The sequence below is a fragment of the Mesocricetus auratus genome, unplaced genomic scaffold (genome assembly GCF_017639785.1).
Source record: "Mesocricetus auratus isolate SY011 unplaced genomic scaffold, BCM_Maur_2.0 Super-Scaffold_100003, whole genome shotgun sequence".
Lineage (NCBI taxonomy): Eukaryota > Metazoa > Chordata > Mammalia > Rodentia > Cricetidae > Mesocricetus > Mesocricetus auratus.
Window position 1 is genome coordinate 114,974,520 of NW_024429188.1, and position 24,886 is coordinate 114,999,405.

The window sequence follows — 24,886 nt, forward strand, 5'->3', positions numbered from 1 at the left end:
TAAAGTCTCTGCTTCACTATCTGTTATCTGCATTTTGCAACTATAACACTATACTGAATTGTGTTTGTCCACTGGTGAAATAGTGGCAAGACCATTTGGGGAGTAATCAGCTGTGTTCTGATTGTATTAAAGGCTGGGACTGGAGAGGGTTTTTGGTTGTGTTTAAGGCCCAGTGTTTAAAAGCACTTTTGGTCTTACAGAATACCTGGCTTTGGTTCCCAGCACCCACATGGTAGCTTACAACATCCTGCATTTCCAGTCCACAAGGAATCAATACCTTCTTCTGATCTCATTGGGGACCAAGCACACACAAGGTTCTCATACATACATGCAGGCAAACCACTCATACACATACAAATAAAAAATAAAATACATCTTCAAAAGATGGATGGCAGGACACAGGCTCTAGGGAGGAATATACTACTGATTTTGTTTAAATGGACGCATAGTCAAATTGCCTTCTAAGTATTTATGTTTATACCCATGGTCTAGTGTTAATCTCAGCTTTGGTCAGAGAAGCTTTTATTTGTAATGGGAGGCACTTTATGCAGAGACTCATACATAAGTGGTCAAAGTGCTGAAAATAAGTGACTGTGGAATGCTCAGCTCTAAATTGCACAACTATACCTCCCTATCTAAGGGCCAGGGAACATTGTCAGAGATAGAGTGGGAAGATTTTAAGAGTCAGAGGATAGAAAGGAATGCTATGAAGTATCTTCAGGATATAACATGACTGTTACAGTCATGAATACATATCAGCTGTGGCAACATGCACAAGACTCACAAAAAAAGAACAAAAAGATGTAACTGTACTTGTAATTATAAGCAGACACAGGATGTTAACAGAAAGTTATAGGGTCAAATATAATAATATATTGTATACATATGTGAAATCCTCAAAAATTAAAAAACCCTGTAACATTGGCTTCTGACACTTGAAGAAGAAGGCATTTCATTTCTTATTTGTTTTAGAAACAGAAAGTAATGTGGTTTAGGAAGAATCAGGGACTATAGATAAGCGGCGGTAGATTGTGAATGCTAAGTTTAATCTTTTAACATTTGTGCCATCTGCAGACCAACACTGAGAAACTGAAACTGTGAATCTGAGGAAATTCAAGTAAGTGTGCTTTTATGCTACATTCCCTGCATAGATCATCATCTATCTTTTTAGTTCTGGTTGGCTCATGTTTTTGAGTTCATCCAAAGTGGTTAATTTTTCTTGCTCTCTTAATTTCCTACAAGGGTGTCCTATTTGTCCATATTTTGGATGGGCTGCCCAGAATTGCCAAGGACTTTGTTTTTAACTAATTAAAGGAGACATGAATGAGAGAGGCCTGCAAGTGTTTAGTCCTTTGTGTGAATTTCCTTGAATGCAAACACGGGAGCAGAGTTTCTATGGAGCAGCTGGTCTCACCATTTTTGATTTTGCTGAGGCAGGTAGTTGACCTTTTTGAGGAAGTCTGGGTTTTCTCTGTCTTGGGAAATTGCTGATAACATCAAGCCCAGAAGGAGGTGAATAAAATGGAAAAAGAAAAATTCATAAAAGTCATGCCAAGATTCAGATTTCCAACCCCACCCAATTCTTCCCCAGCTCTCCTTTCAGCTGCTACTTGCTTCCCAGGAAGCAGAAAACAATAGGCTACTGATTGAACTTAGGTCTAAACTTCAGGCAATTAAAGGTGGAGGAAGTAAAGCATAGTTACAGTTAGATTCTAAGACCATATGTTTTCATTAGGAGGCATAGTTGTATACTTCATACTTTAATGGTGGCTCTGGTTCTCGAGTCAAACTTGGAAGCCAGTTCATCTTTGTAATTATTCTACTGTTCAAAGTTTCTAGCTGGTCAAGAAAGTGCAAAGGTGTAACAGTAAACAGAAGGAAAATCATGCTAATTCCAGCTGGATTGGGTTCACACCATGAGATCTGGAAAACTCAGAGATCTTGGGATTAAAGGAGAGTCATCGAGCAACTGGATTTTATGGTAGAGAACATAATGAAAATATTGATTCTCTCTGTTCCTTTCCAGAGGATTATAAGTGAAATATACTTGTCTGTGCAGCACAGTGAGATTTCTAGACTAGGCACTGTTTTTCACATGTAATTTTTATTGTTTGATAATTTCATGCATGTACACAGTATGTTTTAATCAAATCCCACTCCCTACTCTTGTCTCTCCCAATTCCTTCATGATCCCACTTGCTACTTTTCACTTTTAACCTAATATACTCTTTATTTTAATTCACTGAGTCCTCTTAGTGCTACCTGTGTGTGCATGTGGGTGTAGGACAATCTAATAGAGAATGGTTAGCTTTTCAAGGGCTACATAGTAACTGTTACTTGTCAGTTGTCATCATTCTCAATAGCCCTTTTCCTATCTTTCTTTCTAGAACTCGTTCCTTTAGTTAGAAAGTTTGTATTAATACTCCATTAATTTCCAGGAACATTACCAACAAACAGCACTACTGATAGGGAACTATAGCAATGTTATATTTGTTTATTGTTGTATCACTCCAAAATCCATCATTTAATGCATCAACCATGTTTATATAGTCTATAATTTATCAGTTCAGCTGAAGCTCAGCTGGGTTATTCCTTTGATCTTGTCAGATCACTCAGCAATATTAAGCTGGATGATGAGCTAGTCTAGAGGGCTTGCCATAAAGTCACTCACATCTCTTGTGCCTTGTCAAAGCTGAGTACAAAACTGATATGTTCTAGTCTTTTCAACCAGAACAACTACTTGTGTATGGCCTCACAAACATGAGAATCCCAGGGTTGTTGAACATCTTCCTTAATAAATTTTATTTGTAATTGACAAGTAATAGTTGTATATATTTCATGGGATACAGTGTGACACTCAAATATATATTTACAATATATAATTGTTGATAGGGATAATTAGCATATGAATAACTTCACATATCATTTCTTTGTGTTGGGCACATTGAAAACGCTCGTTGTAACATGATATGTAAAGTGATGTGATATGCTAATTGATGAATAATTATTTATAGGATTTCAGTAAAAGTTATCAATTGGTGTTGCTGGTTCATATGCTAAAATTGCTCTCTCTTTCTCCTTTTGCTAAATCCTACTCCTGCTTGGACATAGTTTAAGAAGTGCTTTTGTACTAGAAACTCTTCTTGACCATGCATTTAGATACCTTCCCTAAGACACCCCTACTCTTTTCCCTCACTTACCTTTAGATTTCCTATGTATATTTTATTGCAATCATTGATTGATTTAGTTCCATAATTTTTCTTCATATATTATTGTAATCTTGATTTATGTGATTTTTCAACTTACCCCCTTAAAAGAAATACATTGCTAATCTGACAGAAATATCTGTAGTTCTCTGTGCAACAAGGACTGGGATGATTCAAACCAATACAGTTGCTTCCATCCTGGTAGGACAGACAGATACTGAATCATTATAAATGCAGAAAACATTCAAAACAAAAATTTGTGAATCATACAATTAGCAATAGGGACTGTCTCATCTTTGTTGACATCATGAGGCTACACATAAAATAGTATCTTGACAAATGTTTAAATAAAAGAGTTAATAATGGAGATGATTTTGTTGAAAAATGTGCATGGTTTTGTCAGAAGAATGTAATTTTCTATTATTGTTAAGATCTCTCTCTCTCTCATATTCTCCCAGGCCAGAACATGATGCTTTCTATTAGAAATAGTGGAGTGTGGCTGGAAAGATTACTCAGCAGTTGAGAGTATTGGCTTCTTCTCAAGTGAAGCTTGCTTTTCTTTCCAGCACTCACATGATGGCTCACAGCCATGTTTAACTCCAATTCCAAGGGATATGATGCCTTCTGGCCTCCATGGGCAAAGGAACCCATGTATTGCACAGATATACATGTAGGCAAAGCATACATACCCATGTTTTAAAAAAGTAAAATAAATAGTAAAGAGACAAATCGTAGTGAGACACAGTCAGTCCATGCTCTTTGCTTCCAGACAGATTATACTAGCCTCTGCTCATCTCTAGATCAGTTTCCTGTCTGGGAGCTATGAAATGTTGCCTCTTCTTACTTGTTAAATTTTGATTTCAGCTATCACAACCCTGTTGATAGATGTACTGCAATTTCCTGCTGTCTATTATGTTTAATCCTTTGGAATAATTTTGGCTGCACTTGATTGTGGTAGCTATACACACAAATCTTGCCTGCCATCATGTTCTGGTGAATGTAGTTGGGAGTATATCATTTTTATCCTTTTTAAAAATTTAAATTAGAAATAAGCTTGTTTTGCATGTCAATCCAAATTCCCTCTCCCTCACCCAGAGCATCATATTAGTAGAGTCTCATTATATAACAGGAATAATAAAAACCCAGAGACAGATTGGAGTTAAAGCTAAAGATCAGGAAAGCAAAGTGGTCAGCCACTAGAGAGTTTTTACCTCTACCAATGCTCAGACCAAAGGGGCAAATCATGTCCTCTGATTGCATCTCCAAACTGCAGTACTCCTCAGATTGCCTAGACTGTACAGAACTCCTGCCTTATATTCCTCTCTAGTTCTGGGATTAAGAGTATGTCAACCCAAGTGCTTGGATCAACGGTGTGAGTTTGGTTTTCTTTTAATCTAATTTACTCTCATGTACCCCAGGATGACCTTGAACTCACGGAGATCCATCAGCCTCTGTCACCTGAGTGCTGGGATATAAGATGTGAACACTGCTTTCTGTCTTTTATGGCTAACTAGTGGCTTAGTGTGTGAGTGTGGCTTACTAGTGGCTTAAATCTTAACTAGTTTTGTGGCTAACAAGTGGCTTAGCTCTGCACTCTGATCTTCAGACGAACGTTATTTGTTCAATTACAAACAAAAAGATTACTACATCCGTATATTATTGAATTTCCCTGAGTATGATGTCAACATTTTAGGTACTTAGAACAACATTAAAAATAATCTCTACTTGCTAGCTTTATAACTTGGAGTCTAATTTTCTCATCTGTGAAAATGGGGATAATAGTCTTGACCTTGTTGGGTCATTTAAAACAGAGCACCTACCAAGTAACTGCTGAAAAAAATAGTAGTTCTCTCTTATTGCAGTGTACTAACTTTTGAATTGCAGCAGAAATCATTGTATTGAGACCTATAAGTACATATTGTACATGAAGCACAGTCCCCCCTACCCTCATTTTTTTCACACCTTCTTATTGCTCCAATTTATTTCCCTAGATAGTTTTTAAGGCAGAAGTTGTTCTCTTCCCTATAGTATATGGTTTACAACATTTTCCCAGGTGGGAATAATTTGTTTGCAAACTTGATTGTGACTACACTTTACTAGAGTTTTTGGATTCTGGTCACATGGCTACTGAGTTCCCTCGCCTGGAGAATTCAGACTCATTGGCCTCTGGCACACTGGGTTCTGTAGTTTCAATCCTGTTTTTAGTTAATTAGTTTGTTTTGTTTTCTTCCTGTCACCCTATTTTTGTGTTGATATAAAATGAAAATATAAATACATGAAAATGAGACAGTATTTTAGAGGGGATACTTTTTGGAGAAGTATTATTTATTCTAGCCTGGATAATAAGAGTATTAATTAGGGTTTCTATTCCTGTAATGAAACACCATGACCAAAAACTACTCAGGGAAGAAAATTGCATTTCTCCTATGTAGGAGGAAACAGTACTCTGCCATTAGCCATGTGACTTATTAGATGCACAGATGAGGTAATAAAAGGGCGGTTTATCACACTTCTAATCACACCTACTTTAGGCATTACTAAAGACATATACAGACATAGGCAGTGAACTGCTTCACTAGCCCGGCCCACTTTTGGGCATGGCTAGGGGCGTGTACGGAGGAAGGAATAAAAGACTGATCAGCAGATGGTCTCGCTCTCTTTCCGGCTTTCAGTTTGGCGACGGAAAAATACTTGGCTCATCTGGGTTGCTTGTTTTTCTCTTGTGAGTAATTTCTACAATAAATACTTATACTTTCAATAAGTGTGCTGTTTATCGTTGCAGCATCACACCTATACCTTCATGTCACAATTGATCAATAAGGGCAGTCAGGGCAAGAACTCAAACAGAGCAGGAATGTGGAGATGGGAGCTGATGTAGAGACCATGGAGGAGTGCTACTTACTGGCTTGCTCGGCCTGCTTTCATAGAGCACCCAGGACTACCAGCCCAGAGATGTCACCACCAACAATAGGCTGGTATGTCCCTCATCGATCCCTAAGTAAGAAAATTCTTCCCTACAACCAATCTTATGGAGGCATTTTCTTAATTGAGGTTACTTCCTCTCAGATGTCTTTAGCCTGTGTTGAATTGACATAAAACTAACCAGCACAAGTACTATGAAGATACTTTGCCTCACATTCCTGCAGATCCTGTTCCTGACCACCACTCTTCTCTCTGGTTCTTGATCAAACATCAGTGGTCATTAGAATTCACTGTTTTGCTTTACTTATGGAGATTCTATTTCAATGTGAGTACCAGGTACCCTGAATCTTAATATGCACCACACAGAAGATAATGATGCTGTGGCCTCCAGAAGAATCTGGATTTTTCTTGCTCAAATAGTAGTCCAATATTGAATTCGTAGTTTCCTATTAACAGATTCACGGTGAGTTGAAAAAAAAGTTCTTAAATCACAGAGAGCTGTAGGGTACCTTAGTGGGATAGTCTACTGTATGATTCAAATGGGTTGTTACTTTTGGCACTTTGAATGGAACCCTTCTTTGCTCTAGGAGACAGATTAGCCTGTGAACTGCAAGATACACAGCATTCATGGTTCTCATCACCTAGATGAGCACCCCTCGGTAGTTCTAAAGACCAACAAAACACACACCCTGTAAACTTCCTCATGTCTCCTAAGGGGCAGTACCATGCTTCTTGAGGAGCATTTATAACTCTTAAATTTTAAGTGAGAGGGAAATGAGTCCTAGAGTAGGGAAGAGAGTTTTCCCAAGTTTCTCAATGGGCTTCTCTTGAAGTAATATACTCTGAAATTAGATTTTAACTATCCTATGTTTTTGTAAATGAATTTCAATACCTAAATATAGATTTGTCTACCCACCTATGTGGGTAGACATCTTATTTAAAAGGACAGAGGTCAGCCGGGCAGTGGTGGCACATGCCTTTAATCCCAGCACTTGGGAGGCAGAGGCAGGCGGATCTCTATGAGTTCAAGGCCGGGCTGGACCAACAGCCTCCAAAAAAATACAGAGAAACTCTGTCTTGTAAAACCAAAATAAATAAATAAATAAATAAAATGACAGAGGTCATTAAGTACATTATAGCTATGTAAAGAACAACTCCCAGATATTCATTGAACTAACTGGACAGTATCATTCTTCCAGTGTGGTTTCTAGAAGATAAATATGTTTCAGACCCTCTGCTAAACAGCAAGCTTTTGTTCAAGAGTAATTGGATTATTTACTTAGACTATACTTGGAGGGGAAATATTAGCACATTAACATACTTCTGGTATTTCAAGAATATTATTTTGGGCTATGCACATGACTGGGACATAATTGCTTCTTATTTCAGCTTTTAGGATGCTACCTGGTACAGTGGTAGGCAACAAATAGTTAAGGCTAAAAGAGGACCCACCGTATGAATAAAATGTCATTTAATTTCTTCACACAAGAACAAACAAAGAACCTCTTTCCAAAGATTCTATCTCCTTGGAGAATTAACTAGTAAATGTGAGTTTTAATGTAATAGTTTAAGGGCCAGGGAAATAGTTTCTTAGGAGATTACACCCCCAGTATGCACAAGACCCTGAGTTTGATCCCTAGTGTTATAAAAGAAAAGAATACTCAGTATCCCCACAGAACATTTCCTTTTAGTGCTCAAATGCCTCTGTTATCTGTTAAGAGAATAGCAGATAAATGTGCCCTCTTGTGCCTATAGCAACTGTTGCTGATGGGTAGACTGAAGTCCTCAGAGAGACTCTGCTTGTGTTAGTGCCCACTGAACTGTCATGCCCTCTGATAACAGTGACTTAGAAAATCCAGTGATGAATTGTGATAAGAGTCACAGATGCCAGGGAACTGGATATCAGCTTACAGATTCTTGGCCTCTCATGTTGCAATGGGAGACCAAATACAAGAAGATGAAATTTAATAAAGAATGGTGGCCTTTAAATCTCAATGACCCACGTAAAGATGTACTTATTTAATAACATTAGGTGAGCAAAAATCTTCAGGGTTTCAATTGATGAGAATACTAACAGTATTCAATAGAATGGTATCACTTTTCCAAAGGACTAATGTGGCCTCAAACCACCTTGTGGAAGTATAGTACCTGCAATACAAATCACCTACACGAGCCAGATCCTATTCAGGAAATGATCTAAATGTTGAAGGCTTTGTAAGTCAATCATATAGGAATTAGTGAAAATAACTGGAAATAATTCACACGGGTAAGAGAGGAGTCTATGTACAGTTATTGCAACTTACAAAGATTTTAAAGACTAACATGTATGGCGCAGAACAACTTGGTTCTGTACATCACTTGAGAATAAAATTAAGACCAACGGATGGAAATGGCTATAATCAGATGATTGTCTCAACAACAGGGAATACTTTTTGTAAATTTAAGTTAGAAACAAGCTTGCTTCACATGTCAACCCCAGAACCCTCTCCCTCCCCTCCTCCCCACACACATACACCAGCCCCCCAACCCCCCGCCCACTCCGCTCCCCAGGGAGGGTGAGGCCCTCCATGGGGGATCTCCAGAGTCTGTAATTTTCATCCCATGCAGGGCCTAGGCCCTTCCCCATGTGTCCAGGATGAGAGAACATCCCTCATTGTGGGATGGGCTCCCAATGTCCATTTGTACACCGGGGCTAAATACCGATCTAGTACCCGAGGCCCTAAAGATTGCTGAGGTCTCCTCACTGACACCCACGTTCAGGGGCTCTGGATCAGTCCCATGTTGGCCTCTCAGCCATCAGTCTGGGGGGGTCCATGAGCTCACCCTTGTTCAGGTCAGCTGTTTCTGTGGGTTTCACCTGCCAAGTCATAACCCCTTTGCTCATCACTCCTCCCTCCCTACATGTCAGTGGGTTCCAGGAGTTCAGTTCAGTGGTTAGCTGTGGGTGTCTGCCTCTTTTTCCATCAGCCACTAAAGGAAGGCTCCGGGATGGAAATAAGGTAGTCATCAATCTCATTATTGGTGAAGGGCTTTAAAGGAAGCCTCCCCACTATTGTTTAGATTTCTAGTTGGTGTCATCCTTGTAGATCTCTGGAAATCTCACTAGTGCCAGGTCTCTCCTTAAGCCAATAATGACTCCCTCTATTATGGTATCTCTCACCCTGCTCTGTATTCTTCCCCTGACTCAATCTTCCTGCTCCAGCATGTCCTCCTCTCCTTTCCTCTCCTCTTCTCCCTCTATCTTTGTCCCTGCTCCCTCTCTCCTCCCCCATGCTCCCAACCCTCTGAGAAGATTCTGTCCCATTCTCTTTCTCCAGGGTACCATGCATATCTCTCTTAGGGTACTCCTTGTTTCCCAGACTCTCTGGCAGTGGGATTGTTGGCTGGTAATCCACTGCTTCATGTCTAAAATCTATATGTGAGTGAGTACATGCCATGTTTGTCTTTTTGTGACTGGGTTACCTCACTCAGGATGGTTTCTTCTAGTGCCATCCATTTGCCTGAAAATTTCAAGATTCCATTTTTTTTTCTGGAGGGACACTCTCTCATCCTGGACACATGGGGGAGGGCCCAAGTCCTGCCATGAATGATAGACAGACTTTGGAGATCCCTCATGGAGGACGCCACCCTCCCTGGAGATTGGAGTGGGAATTGGGTGGGGGTATTGGAGTAGTTGGTGGGAGGTGGCTAAGGAGGGGAGGGAGAGGAGCTGGGAGTGACATGTGAAGTAAGGTTGTTTCTAATTTAAATAAAAATTCAACAACAAAGAAAAATTATTTGATTACTAGTCAAATAATTAAAGTGATTATAAGTTGACATATTTTTTAAAAAGAACAACCATATAAAATATGTGGCAATATCCTGAAAATGTACACCGTGGATGAAACGCAGACACAAACATTCCATCTGCTCCTGTTGCAACCACTGTCAACTAACATCTGACTCCCACTGGAATAAGAAATTTGCAGTGTAACTCTAGTGGTCAAATGTGTACTTCTATGGGAAATGGCTCTGGGACTTCGTGTCAGCTGGTCTTCAGAGGAACACTCATACTTTCTAACACTAGAGGAAAACATGAGATGCCACAGTTCTGGAATAATGTCTTTCTAGGGGACTCTCACAGATAGTGCCAACACCCTATTTCATCTCAAGCACTGATTCTGGAGGTCAACCTGCAGGTGAGAGGCAACTCCACCGTAATGGTAACTAAAATGCATTCTATTCTTCAATGTGTTCTACTGTCAGTATAACTCAGTTTCTAGTGTAGCTTTTTCCTGATACTTAGCACAGTGGGTCCCAGTACCCGCTTGTGTTTTCAGCAACCCTGAATCCAGTATCCCCTGCTGAGAAAAATCTCATGGCATAAAGATGGGTGTTGTCAAGGTCTGTAGAAAAGACCACCAAAGTTGCTCAGTGTCAGCATGACTCAGGGTCTGATTTCCAATTAGCAAATGGTGCACCTGAAGCAGAGGCTGGTTCTGGTGACAGTCGGTGCTCTTAGTGCTCCACTTGGTCCTGACTTCCCATGTTGGAATCTCCATTTTACTCACACAATTGGCCTTAAACTGATGCTGCTCTGGTTCAGTTTCTAATTTTAAAAGCATTCTAATAGAAACGTCCCTGTTCTGAAGAAAGCTAGCACTGTGAATTTTTCGCTAGCTAGCGCTATGGTGTCATGGAGTTTCAGATAAGTTGGCTGAACCTTGATTTTCTTGCCATTGGCACTGATACTTGATTCAGCTTCATCCAGCCACGTAGGGTTTCTACCTGGGTTGCAGATGAGAGTAAAATATTCCTTGAAGAACTCCTTCAATGATCACATTTGCAAAATCACTGGCTGCAGGCAAGACTCATGGATCCCCGAGGAACAGCAACACTGGCTGGTGGGACAGCTTGCTTGACTCTTCAGATTCTGTCATTTACTTTCTAAGGCTTTTTTATTCGTAGGGACAGGCTTACTCAATATTCAGCCATGGCTGGCCTGGAACACACTATATAGATAAGGCTGGCCTCAAAGTCACAGAGATTATTTGTCTACCTCTACCTCATGAATGCGAGATTAAAAGCATGTGCCACTGTGCCCTGGTGATCATTGTTATTTAAACAACCATCGTTGGCATAGAGTTTTAGGTAATTTTATCAAACCTTTGACAAGGACATGATTACAGTACATCAAGGAAGAGTCCCTCTGTCAGAAATACTAAAGGACTGTGGAGTTAGACTTTTCTTTGGGTCACCAACCAGGTCCCAAATAAAGACATGGAGACTTATTGTGAATGGTTTACCTTAGCTTGGGCTTGTCCTACTAGCTCTTTTAACTTAATTTAACCTGTTTCTTTTCATCTATGTTTTGCCTTGGGACTTTTATTTTTCTTTCATTCTGTATGTCCTACTTTCGTGCTTCCTCTGTGTCTGTCGGACTGACCCCTGTCATCTCCCTGTCATCTCCTTTCATTTCTCGCTTATCCCTTGAAACTAAATTCTTCCTCCTATTTACTCTCCCTGTCCAGCAGTTCTGCCTATACCTTCTTCCTCGCTATTGGCCACTCAGCTTTTTATTAGACCAATTAGGTACCTTAGGCAAGCTAGGTAAGACAGCATCACACTTTTACATAATTAAACAAATACAGCACATCCTTACATGGTTAAATATCCTGCAATATAAGCAAATGCAGCACATCTTTGCATAGTTAAATAAATATTCCACAACAGGACTGCCTTCTCACTTTCTGTCTAGTCAGATATTCTGGCCTATACTTACATACATCAAGGCTGGCATTTCTTAGGATTAATTCACAGTAATGTGGCAAAGGATCAAATACAGGTACCAGGCTCAAGGTCAAAGTTAGAGACACTGATTATTGCCTTGCCTTGTTTGCTTAGGATAGCCTTGCTGGTTTTCTGGCCCTGTAGACTCTTGTGCTGCTCCCTTTAATATTTTACCAAGGTGTGTGAATTCATTTGATATGCTGTTTTGGTTGTAAGGTAAGAACAAGGTAAAATGCAAGTAAAAATTTATATTCAGTAAAATGTAAGCCTGTCTTTCCTAGCTGCTATTGCCTTTTTTCAAAAACAGTTGCTGTGACCACTTTCTTTTTGGTCCTTCTGAGTGAGTGTGTGTATATACCAAAATAAAAGTACATGTCTTCATGGCCTTGGGGAACTCGTTTGTGGCTGTGGTCAGCAGTTTTTGTAGTCTTTACTTATCCTCAGCTCTTACAATGGTTTGTTTGTCTAGAACCAACTAAGAAACTAAGCAGTAATGGAGAGGCTACCTTAAATGATCTTCCCCTATAATGAGCTTGATGACTACCTTAAATACCATCTATCCTAGAGCCTTCATCCAGTAGCTGATGGAAGCAGAAGCAGGCACCCACAGCTAAGCACTGAGACACACTCCTGGAATCCAGTTGTAGAGAAGGAGAAGTGATGATCAAAGGTGTCAAGACCATGCTGATTTACTTTGTAGGCTAAGTTCAAGTTAGGATGAGGGAGAATTGTGACATTTCTACAGCTGACTGTAGGGAGAAGGGTGCTGCTGGGTATTTTGTTTGTTTTTTGAGACAGGGTTTCTCTGTGTAGTTTGGAGCCTGTACTGGCACATGCTCTGTAGACCAGGCTGGCCTTGAACTCACAGAGATCCTCCTGCCTCTGCCTCCTGAGTGCTTGGATTAAAAGTGTGCAACACCACCACCCAGCTGATGCTGGGAATTTTTAAGCCAACAAAAAATAGTTATATGAAAAATACCATCTCACATTGACACTTTTTATGAAATAAAATAAAATAATATATGAATATAAGGTACCATTGGTGGTAGTAGTTGTAGTAGCAGCAGCAGGAGCAGCAACAGTAGCCAGGTCTGTAGTATTGCACTATATGTCAAAAGACTAATGAAATAACTCAGATTCCAAGATCCATATCAAAGGAATGTGTAGCAGCTAGTTATGTGTCCTTGTACTGAGGAAGGATTCTTTCTGAGACTTAATACTCCCATATACATCTGTGTCTACAACCTCACATGTGGTATCTAGGATTGCTACTTAGTGGGTAGTGAATGTGAAAATATTGTTAGAAGTGCAATGCATTATGCAAATTATTTGAATTTCCTTCCCAGATGAGTTGAGTTCACAGACATGGAACCTTTCCCCAGTGTTGGCTGCCAGCAAAGATCAGAATCTGTGTCCATACAGAGAGAAACACAGGTAAGAATAAGTCAAATAGCTTGACATGCATCTATATAAGATTGGGAGATAGCCCATAAGCCAAGTGCTTTGGGGAGCTAGATGAGCTGATGCATGAGGAAGCTGGAAAGATGGGGAGGAACTTCCTGCGCTAGAATACAGGGCTTCTGTTTTCTTTTTGTTTGGTGCCTTATGTTGCCGGTTGAGCAGCTTAGACTCAAGATATCTGGAGAGCGCTTAGAAGGCAGAGGAACAGACCAAACAAAAGATACCACTCTTAAAAGATCTGGGAGGATTTGGAAGCAGGTAAAGTATAAAAGGAAACCCAGTGTCAGCTATACCAAGGTAAACCCATCTCAGTGACCTGTATGACCAGCAGTGGAAGGCTGTATTTGAACATTGTAGTGAGTAATTTTATGTGCCAGCCTCTCTAGGATGCAGTGCCCATCACCTAGTCAAACACAAGTCTATATTTTGCAATAATGTTATTTTTTGGTTTCTTTTTTCATTTTTTTAAATTTAAATTAGAAACAAGCTTGCTTCACATGTCAATACCAGCTCCGTCTCCTTCCCCTCCTCATAATGTTATAAATAAAGAAGATATTAACACGTAAATCAATTGGACACAGTGGCACTCATCTTTCAAAACTTAGGAGGCTAAGATAGGAGGATTTTAAAATTGAGGCCAGCCTGGGCTGTACAATGATGTCATATTTCAAAACAATAAACATATTTAAATGAGCCTTCCTTAAGTGAAGCAATTACTTACTATAATGCGAGGGTGACCTCATCCAAGATTAGTCAACGGCCTTAAGATCAAACATGGATGTTATAAGAATTTTCTCTCTTGGGGAACTAGGCAACATCCAAACCTCTCTCATAAGGTCTCAACCACAAACCAAAATTTAATTCCACCAAAGTTAGCACTGAGAAAAAATGTCTTTATTAGACTTATTTACAGAGAAGTGAGTGAGGGTTTATAGGCAGTAGTATGGGTGAACTTAAAGCAGCCACACCATAAGGTCTGTACCCAGCGAGACTGTAAGGATAGAGTTCCTTTCTCCTAATCCTCCCCTATATACTGCAGCTCCCTCTCTAAAACATTTAGGCCATGTGAAATTAGGGCAGAATTGCATGTAACAGGTTTGGAGGTGTAGCTGGAAACTCAAGTGAGGGTCCCATAGCCCTCTATATTCCCTTCTTCTATGAGAGAATGTCAACAGTCAACGAGCTCAGCTATGTTGATCCTTTTTTTGCAAAAAGGCACAACTGAACTCAAGAAGATGGTGGCAGTTTGGCTCAGAGGATAGTTCTATACAATATTGGCACATGTGTTTGTGACTAGAGAGCCTCTTGCTCTATCAAGTTGGTTATGAGATCAAGAAATTCTGAATGTCCCCTCATTTAGACTTACTGGAGTTGATGTCACCGACACCACTCATTTCATCTACTCATTCAATCACCAGGAGAAGCTTTTTCTGGTATTCAGCAAATTGGTGATGCAACCAGTTACAACATTCAGATGTCCTGACAATAACCCACAATAGAGAAGAAAGGAGAAAGGAAGAAATCACAGTGTTTGATAAGAGAAGTCTGTGTCCCTATTGTGTGTTTTTCCTTTAGGCCATTTGGTGAGTAATTGTCCAAAAGTAAAGTGACCCTCTGTACTAAATCACAAAATTGAAAATGATCAGTAGAAAGAGGGTTTTGTTAAAAAGTAAATTAGCTCTCTGATAGACTTTTCCAGGGGCAATAATCCATTACACTCAATCCAACCTCCATGGCCAAAGTGCTAATGTTTGTTAAAATAAAATTTCAAGTGCTTGCTACAGGACCAGATTTCCCTGTTTCTCTTCCATATTTGTTCAGAAGTTTTCTTATTTCCGATAATCAAACTAGAGTAATCAATTAAAAATGGCATGTGTTTGTTTGTGGTAACTGTGAAAGCTTTGCTAGATCTTCCATGAAATTGTGATATTTTCTGAGAATATAAGTTTTTATGATGGTGGAAATTCATAGTTACCCTGGAATGTATCCAAATAAATCTGTCAAAGTTCCTTCTTCCTTCCTTCCTTCCTTCCTTCCTTCCTCCCTTCCTCCCTCCCTCCCTCCTCTCTCTTCTTTTTTGTTTTTGTTTTCAAGACAGGATTTCTCTGTGTATCTGTCTGTCCTGGAACTTGCTCTGCAGACCAGAATGACCTTGAACTCACAGAGATCCACCTGTCTCTGCCTCCCGAGTGCTGGGATTAAAGGCAAGCATCACGACTGCCTAGCTACTTTCTTTTCATTCAGTATAATTATTTAATGCCCATGTTTTCTGTTTAGAATTTATTAGAATAAATTCCCTGTAAATGTCACTGAAATTTTTAGTTTTATATAGGATTAAGTGCTAGAGTTTTCTGTATTTAATTACTTTTACTGTTGTGAAAACACATGTCATAATAAAGTGTCATATTGAAAACAGCAGTCTTCTGCAAATTGCATATATTATTAACAATGTGGTGGTGCTTTCAGTATAGAACTTTGCATGGAGTCTCTGGAGTCACTAAGATGCATCCTCCTAGGTAAGCATTCTTTCAGGGCCAGCAAAAAGGAGGATACTTCTACTCTGTTCCTCCCATTTGGAGCACAGCATAGCTCTGACTAGCTCTTTAAAGACTCCTTGTTTCCCCCCTCTCTTATGTCTATATACAGTAGATACAATGTGCAATAGAAGTTTGGGCAGTGAAACCTCTGCTATGGGGGAGGTACTTGTAAGCTTTTTACCATGATAACTTTCCTTGCAGTATTTTTTGTTAACAGAGATTGAAAACTGCTAAAAATTGTTTCTGTGATCTTACTATTCTCTCTCTCTCTATATATATATATATACATATATATATATATATACACATATATAAAATCTTCCCCAACTGATTGGGTAAATGAATGGTTTAGATCTATTCATTCAATTATTTACTTGCTGAGAAGTGTACAGAAATTTTAGAGTGATTATTATTATCATTGAAAACAAATTCTTCTCTCATACAATACATCCTGACCACAGTTTTCTCTTTCCAAACTGCCCTAGCACCTCCTACCTCCCCTCTTCCCCAGATTCAGTCCCACTGTTTCCTTGTCAGAAAAGAGCAGGTCTCCAAGAGACAACAGAACAAAACAAGATAAGGAAAGACTAGGTGAAAGCCCTCGTATTGATGCTGGACAAAACAACTCAATAGGGAGAGTAGAGTCCCAAGAGAAGGCAAAAGAGTCAGAGATACACATGCTCCCACTGTTAGTAGTCCCACAGGAACACCAACTAGCAGCCATAACATATATACAGAAGACCTTGTGCAGACCCCTGCAGACCCCAGGCTTGTTATTTAAGTCCTTGTGAGTCTATATGAGCCCTGCTTAGTTGATTCAGTGGGCCATGTTCTCCTGGTATACTCTATCCCCTCTGAATCTTAAAATATTCCCTTCTGTCTTCCAAGGGTTTTCCCAATCTTTAAGGGGAGGGACCCAATGGAGACCTCCAATTAAGACTCTCATACCACTGTGAGTCTCTGCACCCACTCCAATATATTACCACAGAAGCCTCTCTGATGGCAACTAGACAAGGCACCCATCTATGAATATAGCAGAATATCATTAGGAATCATTTCATTGCTTCTTCTTCTTCTTCTTCTTCTTCTTCTTCTTCTTCTTCTTCTTCTTCTTCTTCTTCTTCTTCTTCTTCTCCTTCTCCTTCTCCTCCTCCTCCTCCTCCTCCTCCTCCTCCTCCTCCTCCTCCTCCTCCTCCTCCTCCTTTTTCTCCTTCTTCTTGTCAGTCATCTATGGTTCTACCCTTGGTCTCTGGGCTATCCACTCTCTGGTTCCTGACCATCCAGGCTCTCCCTGTCCCTGCCCCTCTCCCTGTCCCTCTCCCTGTCCTTCTCCTTCTCTTCTTGTGAGTCATGTATGTTTCTACCTTTAATCTCTGGGCTATCCAGTCTCTGAGCAAGATATCTCTCCATAAGAAAGGGGCTCCAAAAATCCAGGTCATGTATTAGGGATAGATCCTGGACCCACTGCCAGTGGCCTCATAAACTGCCCAATCCACCCAGTATCACCTGCATTCAGGGAATCTAGTTCAGTCCTATGCAGGCTCCCCAGCTGTCAGTCTGGAGTCAGTGAGCTCCCAGTAACTTGGGTCGGTTGTTTCTGTGGGTTTCTACATCATGGTCCTTACTCCTTTGCTCATATTGTTTTTCTTCCCTCTCTTTGACTGGACTCCAGGAGCTTCAACTAGTGGTTAGTTGTGGATCTCTGCATCTGTTTTCATCAGTTACTGGATAAAGGTTTGACAACTATGATAGCCATCAATCTGGTTACAGGGGAAGGCCAATTCGTTCCCCTCTCCACTATTGCTTAGAAAGTTTCTGGTGTCATCCTTGTATATTCTTGGTAATTTCCCTAGTGCCAGGTTTCTCACTAATCTCAAAATGGTTCCTTCTATCAAGATATTTCGTCCCTTGTTCTTTCTCTGTCCTTCCCCCAAATTCACCTTCCCATTCCCTCATGTTCTCCACCCCACTTCCTTTTTCTTCTTCCCTCTCCCTTCCATGTCCCCTCCCTCCCATGCTCCCAATTTACTCAGGAGATGGTGTTCCTAACCATTGAGACATATCTCCATCACCTAAAACTTAACACACAGACACATAGATGCAAGCACTTACACACACACACCTACCTTTTTTGAACAGTATATTTTCTCAGTATTTGTCCCGCCTGGTCCCTAAGCTGTTTAGTTCCAAATAAACACACACAGGCTTATAATAATTATACACTCGCTGGGTGTTGGTGGCGCACGCCTTTAATCCCAGCACTTGGGAGGTAGAGGCAGGCGGATCTCTGTGAGTTCAAAGCCAGCCTGGTCTATAGAGTGAGTGTTCTATAGAGCAAGTTCCAGGACAGCCTCCAAAACAATAAAGAGAAATCCTGTCTCGAAAAACCAAAAAAAATCATACACTGTTTGGCTGATGGATTAGGCTTCTTATTGGCTGGCTCTCTCTTAATTATTAACCCATTTCTATTAATCTGCGTATCTCCTCAAGGTCTTGTATTACTGGAGAATTCCCAGGCATCCTACCTACATGGCATCTCCTTGACTCTGCCTCCTACATGTCTATATCCCTGTTTGGATTTAACACCTGCCTAAATCCTACCTGTTCATTGCCTGAAACAGCTTTATTCATAAACAAATAAGAGAACCATATTCACAGCACACAGAAGGACATCTATCACTCAGTGGTTTTTATTTTGACCATGTATAATCTGCTACTCACAAAAGAACTGTGAATTACAGCTCATTCTTATTTGGATATTTTCTATACATTACATGGTGTTCATCATATCCTTTAATCCTCATTACAAACCCATAATAAAGGTATGATAATTATCTTCAAATGTCAGGCACCAAAAGATTAAAGACACTGTCTATGATGAATAGCTAGCAGGTAGAATTGGAGCTTGGATCCAGGTTTTTCTAACTGTAAAACTATGAGTTTAATTAGTATTTGTATTGCCACTCTTAAAGCAGCAAGTGTTTATTGACCAGCAAGTCATGGAGAGCAGCTCTGGCCTATGTGAGCCTGTGAGTTTCTGACGTAAAACCAAGGCCAAGCTCATGACAGAATCTGCAAAACATAGTGGGGCTAAGTTCTTTCACTCAGAAATAGCATTTTCATGGAAGAGAGATCACAGGTGGGACATGGGAGCAGGAGAGAATCATTTACTGCTGGTAAGAGTTGAAAAGGAATTCCCATATTGTGTTGTCCACAGTCTTTCCTCTATAATGCTAGTTTGACGACCATAGGCAGCATCAATTAGCTAGTATATATAATTGTTTAATATCTTCATGCTCCAAATTAGATATAGATATAGGCCTAAAACTCTCACTTTGACCCACAATATCAGAAAGCAAAAGGAAAAAAGAAGATCCCATATCAGAGATCTATAGTGCTGCTCAGTCTGTGTATGATTTCTGAATTCAAAAGGTGAGACATCTAAGAGAAGGTCATAATTGTGATGATATATTATTTATGATTTACTAAAGCTTGCCTGAGGATTCAGAAAGCAAAGCCAGCCTCAAGCTATAGAAATAAGGCAGTAGTGATGCATACCTTTAATCTCAGCAGCCCAAAGCTAGGAGGAGGTGGTATACACCTTCAATCCCAGGACTCAGGAGACAAAGGCAGATGGATCTCTCTGAGTTGAAGGCTACCCAGGGATCCATGATATTGAATCAGTTTAAATGAGTAACAGAGCTCACACCTTTAATACCAGGACTCATGAGAGGTATTTAAGACAGGATTAGGGTCTCTGAGCTGGCATTCATTTTCCACTCACACTGAGGATAGGAAGGATTGAGAGTCTCTAGCCACATTGAGGAGAACATACAGTCTTTGTGAATCTGGGGAGCAGTGAAGTCTGGAGTAGTTTGCAGATCACCCCTTTGGTCTGAGCTGAGGTAGAGATGAGAGCTAGTGACTTGGATGCTTTGCTTTTCTGATCTTTAGCTTGAAGTTTGAACCCCAGTATCTGTCTCTGGGTCTTTTATTTATCAAATTTCTGTCTCTGTTTCTTTCTCATAGACTCCAGTCCTGGTTTATGTGGCTGCCTTGACTTAATGCTGTAGGGATTCAGAGTAAAAATGTAGGCCATGCAGATGGGCCAGTGGGTAAAAGTGTCAAGCTGGATGATTCAACCCACATGGACCCACATGGTGGAAGGTTAGAATCAGACTCCCACAAGATTTCCTCTGCACTTGGCTCTTATTCTATGGCACTTACACACACATACACACACACACACACACACACACACACATACATTTTTTTCATTTACTAATGGTTCATTTTTCATATTTTTTATTTAACTTTTATACATGTTACTCTCAGTCCTCTCTCCCTCCCCTCCTCCCCCACCCCCACCCCTCCCAACTCTCCAACCCACTCCATCCCCCCTCTGCTCCCTAGGGAGGCCAAGGGCTTCCATGAGGGATTTTCAGAGTCTGTCACATAATCCAGGGAAAGGCCTAGGCCCTCCCCCATGTGTCCAGGCTGAGAGAGCATCCCTCCACATGGTATGGGTTCCCAGAGTCCTTCTGTATGCCACGAATAAATACTGCTCCACTCTCCAAGGTCCCACAGATTGCCAAGGCCTCCTCTCTGTCACCCAGGTTCTGTGGTAGAGATGTCTGGATCAGTCCCATGCTGGCCCCTCAGTCATCAGTCTGGGGTCCATGTGTTCCCCCTTGTTTAGGTCAGCTGCCTCTGTGAGTTTCGCCAGCCTGGTCTTGATTCCTTTGGTCATCACTCTTCTTTGCATCTGGGTTCCAGAAGTTCAATTCGGTTCATAGCTGTGGGTGTCTGCATCTGCCCCCATCAGCCATTGGATGAGAGTTCTAGGATGGCATATAAGGTAGTCATCATTCTCATTATCATAGAAGGGCATTTAAGGTAGCCTTAATGCCAATTGGTGTCATTCTTGTAAATCTGTGAAGATGTCACTAGTGCCAGATCTCTCTTTCAACTTATAATGGCTCCCTCTATTATGGTATCTCTCATCCTTCTCTCCTCTATTTTTACCCTGGCTCACAAATTGATTAATCAAAATGTTTAATGGTGAAAACAAAAATGGATTAGGTTATGATTATAGTCCACTCACTGAACTGAACATTTCTTTTTTGCGTATATATTTATCTGTTGTTTATTTATCTAGTTATCTATTGTGTGTGTGTGTGTGTGTGTGTGTGTGTGTGTGTGTGTGTGTGTGTGTGTGTGTGCCCATCATACACTTGTGGACTAGGAGTCGGGTTCTTTCCATCTGTCATTTGAGTTCCAGGGATTGAACTCAGTAGCAAGTGCCTTTAATGCCTGAGCCATCATGCTGACCTATATTGGGCATTTCTTTGTCCTTCAGCATCTTAAAGAAAGGTCATCCTAGATGTCAAGTAAATGTACTTTTTTATTTACTATGTGGTAAAAATTGCGTTGCAAGATTGTTTGTTTTCAGTGTTTTTTAAATTGTTTTATTTTGTATCTACCACTGTAAAATAAATCTGAAATCTGGAAAAGGAAAGACCAAACCAATAGCAGTTGTCCTGAATTAAGCATTTCCAATAATAAATGCTCAGATGGTATGTTTATTCCTGTTCCAACCTAATTCAGTTCAATGCATATTTGTTGAATGCCTGCTGTGAAAAAGATAAAGAATGAATAAGGCATTGCTCTTACTCTCCAGGAGTTCGCAATCTAATGGAAAATCGACTTGTATACTGTTAATTCTCATACAAAGAAGACAATAATAAATCCTACATAGAAATTTAAACAAGGTGCTATGGGAGCATTTGAAGAGTAAAAATTGATTCTAATTAGGGAATCTGGAAAGATGCTGTTGGAAAGAAGGAGGTTTTGAGTTTGCTCATAAAGGACTCTGGAGATTATTATGGGAAGACATTGAGATAAAAGGTACTTTAGGCAGAGGCGTCAGATCTTTCCAATTGTACAAACTCAGGCATGGAGATCAGCACAGTGGTATGCAGGAAGCCATGAAATACAACAGAAATAGTACTCTATTTTATGAAGACTCTCAAACCTTGAGCTAAGACTTTGAACTTGGGTCAGTTGAATAAGAGAAATAACCTATCCTCGATATCATACAGCAGTCTTTCTTTTCACCGTATCACCATTTGTTTACTAGCTATCTCCTTGTATGGATACTGTTTTCTAGCAGTATTTGTTTCCTACTGAAGTTTCTCTATGTGGGAAATACTTGACATTTAAAACATACACCAGATGAGGTTGATTTAAGCATCTCCGATATATCAATATTACATTTATTTCTCTACCCAACAGCATATTTAACTACATATGTTTTGTATAACATTGACTAAGAATACACACCATGTTGAAATAACCCATGAGAGAGGATTCGTGATGAGGATGGCATCTGGAATTTATCCTATTCTGTCATCTGTTTCATTTGCTTTGAGCCTCTCTCAAACCATCCCTAGCTATCCCATCAGGTTTCTCTTTACTGGCTCTATTTATTGTCTTTCTTTGGTATTCCTATAAGAATGTCAGAATAAATTCTATTACATGTTTCTGTTTTTAAGTCAGGGTAACTTTGATCCATTCACATTTACCATTCTACTTGCCAACCTATCACAAGCAGGAATTAGCTTTGTTTAGTATGATTTGTGTTTGAAGGATCTGTATTGACTACTGTTTTGTCCCGCGCTACCGTCTCGCCAGCAAGAACGACGCAGAACACTCGGATCCTTCTGCAGTAAAGCTTTAATGCATCTTGAGAGATAGATGATCAGCTTCTTAGAGGGAGACCCCAAGCTAAGAAACCCAGCCCCTTATATAAGCCTAGGAGCTCCGAGTGAGATGTGTAGAGCCGGGATTGGTGGTTTGCACATCACCCCAGATGACGTCACGGGAGAGGCACAGTTTAAACGGTTAACTCCAACTGACAGCGACAGTTAACTCCAACTGACAGCGACAGTTAACTCCAACTGACAGCGACAGTTAACTCCAACTGACAGCGACAGTTAACTCCAACTGACAGCGACAGTTAACTCCAACTGACAGCGACAGTTAACTCCAACTGACAGCGAATGTCAGCGCCATCTTCTAACGGCAATAGCGATAGCGAGGGCGGCTCCTCACATCTCCCCTATTCATTTATTTTTGAAGCAATAGGACACCCACAACTTTGGAGTGGAGATAGAGGTCAAATCCCCATGTGCAAATTCGGAACATGTACAAAGCTCCTCTCCAGGGTCTTATCCCCAGAGGAAGTCCTGACCAGTCCGATGTCTTTTTTCTGGGGGAAGGAGATCATGACATAGAACCTTCATGCAAGATGACTTATCTCCCAGGAGAAAGTCGTTATACCGCAGACCTCTCCTGTGCAGTGCTTAGCCTTGCAACTCCTTGGGCTGCTGAAGCCTACCCACTCTATCCCGTGCAATGAGACTAGCCTCGTGGGGTGCAAGAGCTGGGAGGCCAGCGACCTATTGCTTTAACATGGTTAACCAAATGTCAGGGGATGCTCCGTGTTCTAAGGCAGCAAGTGCTTGTGCCACCACCACTTTCTCCTTTTGTTTGGGCTCTGAGCGTACACACCATCCAAAGCATCAACACTATTCCACAGCAGAGAACTAGGCTAAATGATCCTACCCCCACCCATTCCTTAAAATAAGAAAATGCAGATGAAATCCAGGGGAGAGGTCTTCCATCAGAGAAAGATCCAGATGCGTCGAATTCACTTGCAGGATCGCCATTCTCAACTCACGGAGTGTCTGCTCAAACTCAAAAGTCCAATTCTGTAATAAATGTTGAGACAGAGCTTTTGACAGGTTAGCTGCTCTTGTAAAATTCTCATATTGTACTAAGTGACACAAAGGCCAGGCAACTTTGTTCACATCCCAATTTGGCCATCTGCCACAATATATCCAATTGTTCCTGAACCAAATTAATCTGTTGGTTTACCAACATCAGGCCTCCTTGTATCTGAGAATTGGCAGTGGCCTGTTTATCTAGGACCATGGTCACAGTGGCCTATAGTTCATTAATGGTTTGAGTTGTCTGCACAGTGGCAGAAAGTGCAAGGGCCGAGGCGGTAACCGAAGCAGTAACCGCGGCGGTGGCTATCAGGCCCACAATAATAGCAGAGATCCCAAAAATCTCGCTTTTCCCTAAACAAACTCAAATTACTTGGCGCCTCAACAGGAGCTGGAATAAATCGAGGCATGCGCATTACCAAAGCAAAAGGGTGCTTAATAGCATCCCAGCATAATGCATAAAAACAATTCTAAGCAGAACAATTTATTTCTTTCTGATTCTTACCTAAGGTATCATTACTCACAACCCAAATAAAGGGCAGCTGAATAATTAGTTCTCTTAAAAGGGGTATACTTAACATTGGAGGAGGACCAATCAGATGATCCAGAGCTCTGTCCCTCACTCAGACTGTTGCCTAATGCCCCTTTCCAATCAAAAGTAATCTGTCCCTTCTCACTATCATAGGAGAAAGATCAGTACAGCTTCCATTAATTCAAAAGGATTAGCATTAGATCTTTCTGGATCCATATGAATAAAATTATCCTTTAATGAAGAAATCACAGTAAAGCACAAGCTTCCTACTAATGACAAGGTTCTCTCATCCTGAAAACTCTGTATCTGAGGATCTAAAGGCAAAAAGGCAAGCCCCAACTCTCTATTATTTGTGAAAAATCTAGGGAACACCTGGGCATTCTGCATCACTGGCATCGGTAGGGGAAGGTAGACATGATGGCCCACCGTAACTCTCCCATCATACTAGGAACCATCATCCCGAGTAGGAGAGTCTTCATCACCCACTTGGCCTCCATCCTTCTTATTCTGGAGTTGTGAAGGAGCTCTTCGAGTGAGTCTTTCAGGGATCCACAGGGGGTTTTCTTCCTCCTGTGGAAAAACACACACAGCTCCCCTGGATCTTATAAGAATAGGATCCGGGCCTTTCCAGAGATCAGTCAAGACATCTTTCCATTTTACCATTTCTTT

The 24,886-nt window shown here is 40.6% G+C and overlaps 1 long non-coding RNA gene across 3 annotated transcripts in view; it reads left to right on the forward strand.

Annotated features, from left to right (window-relative positions):
* Positions 1-24,886, forward strand: part of LOC121140043 — a 174,968-nt gene that overhangs the window by 80,770 nt on the left and 69,312 nt on the right. For 2 of the 3 annotated variants that reach the window (XR_005876878.1, XR_005876880.1), the window contains 4 exons: positions 1,075-1,117; positions 13,244-13,331; positions 13,521-13,616; positions 14,777-15,771. This is a non-coding gene — a long non-coding RNA (uncharacterized LOC121140043). Of the gene's footprint in view, positions 1-1,074; positions 1,118-13,243; positions 13,332-13,520; positions 13,617-14,776; positions 15,772-24,886 lie in introns of those variants that run through there. The other variant, XR_005876879.1, reaches the window with a different exon arrangement.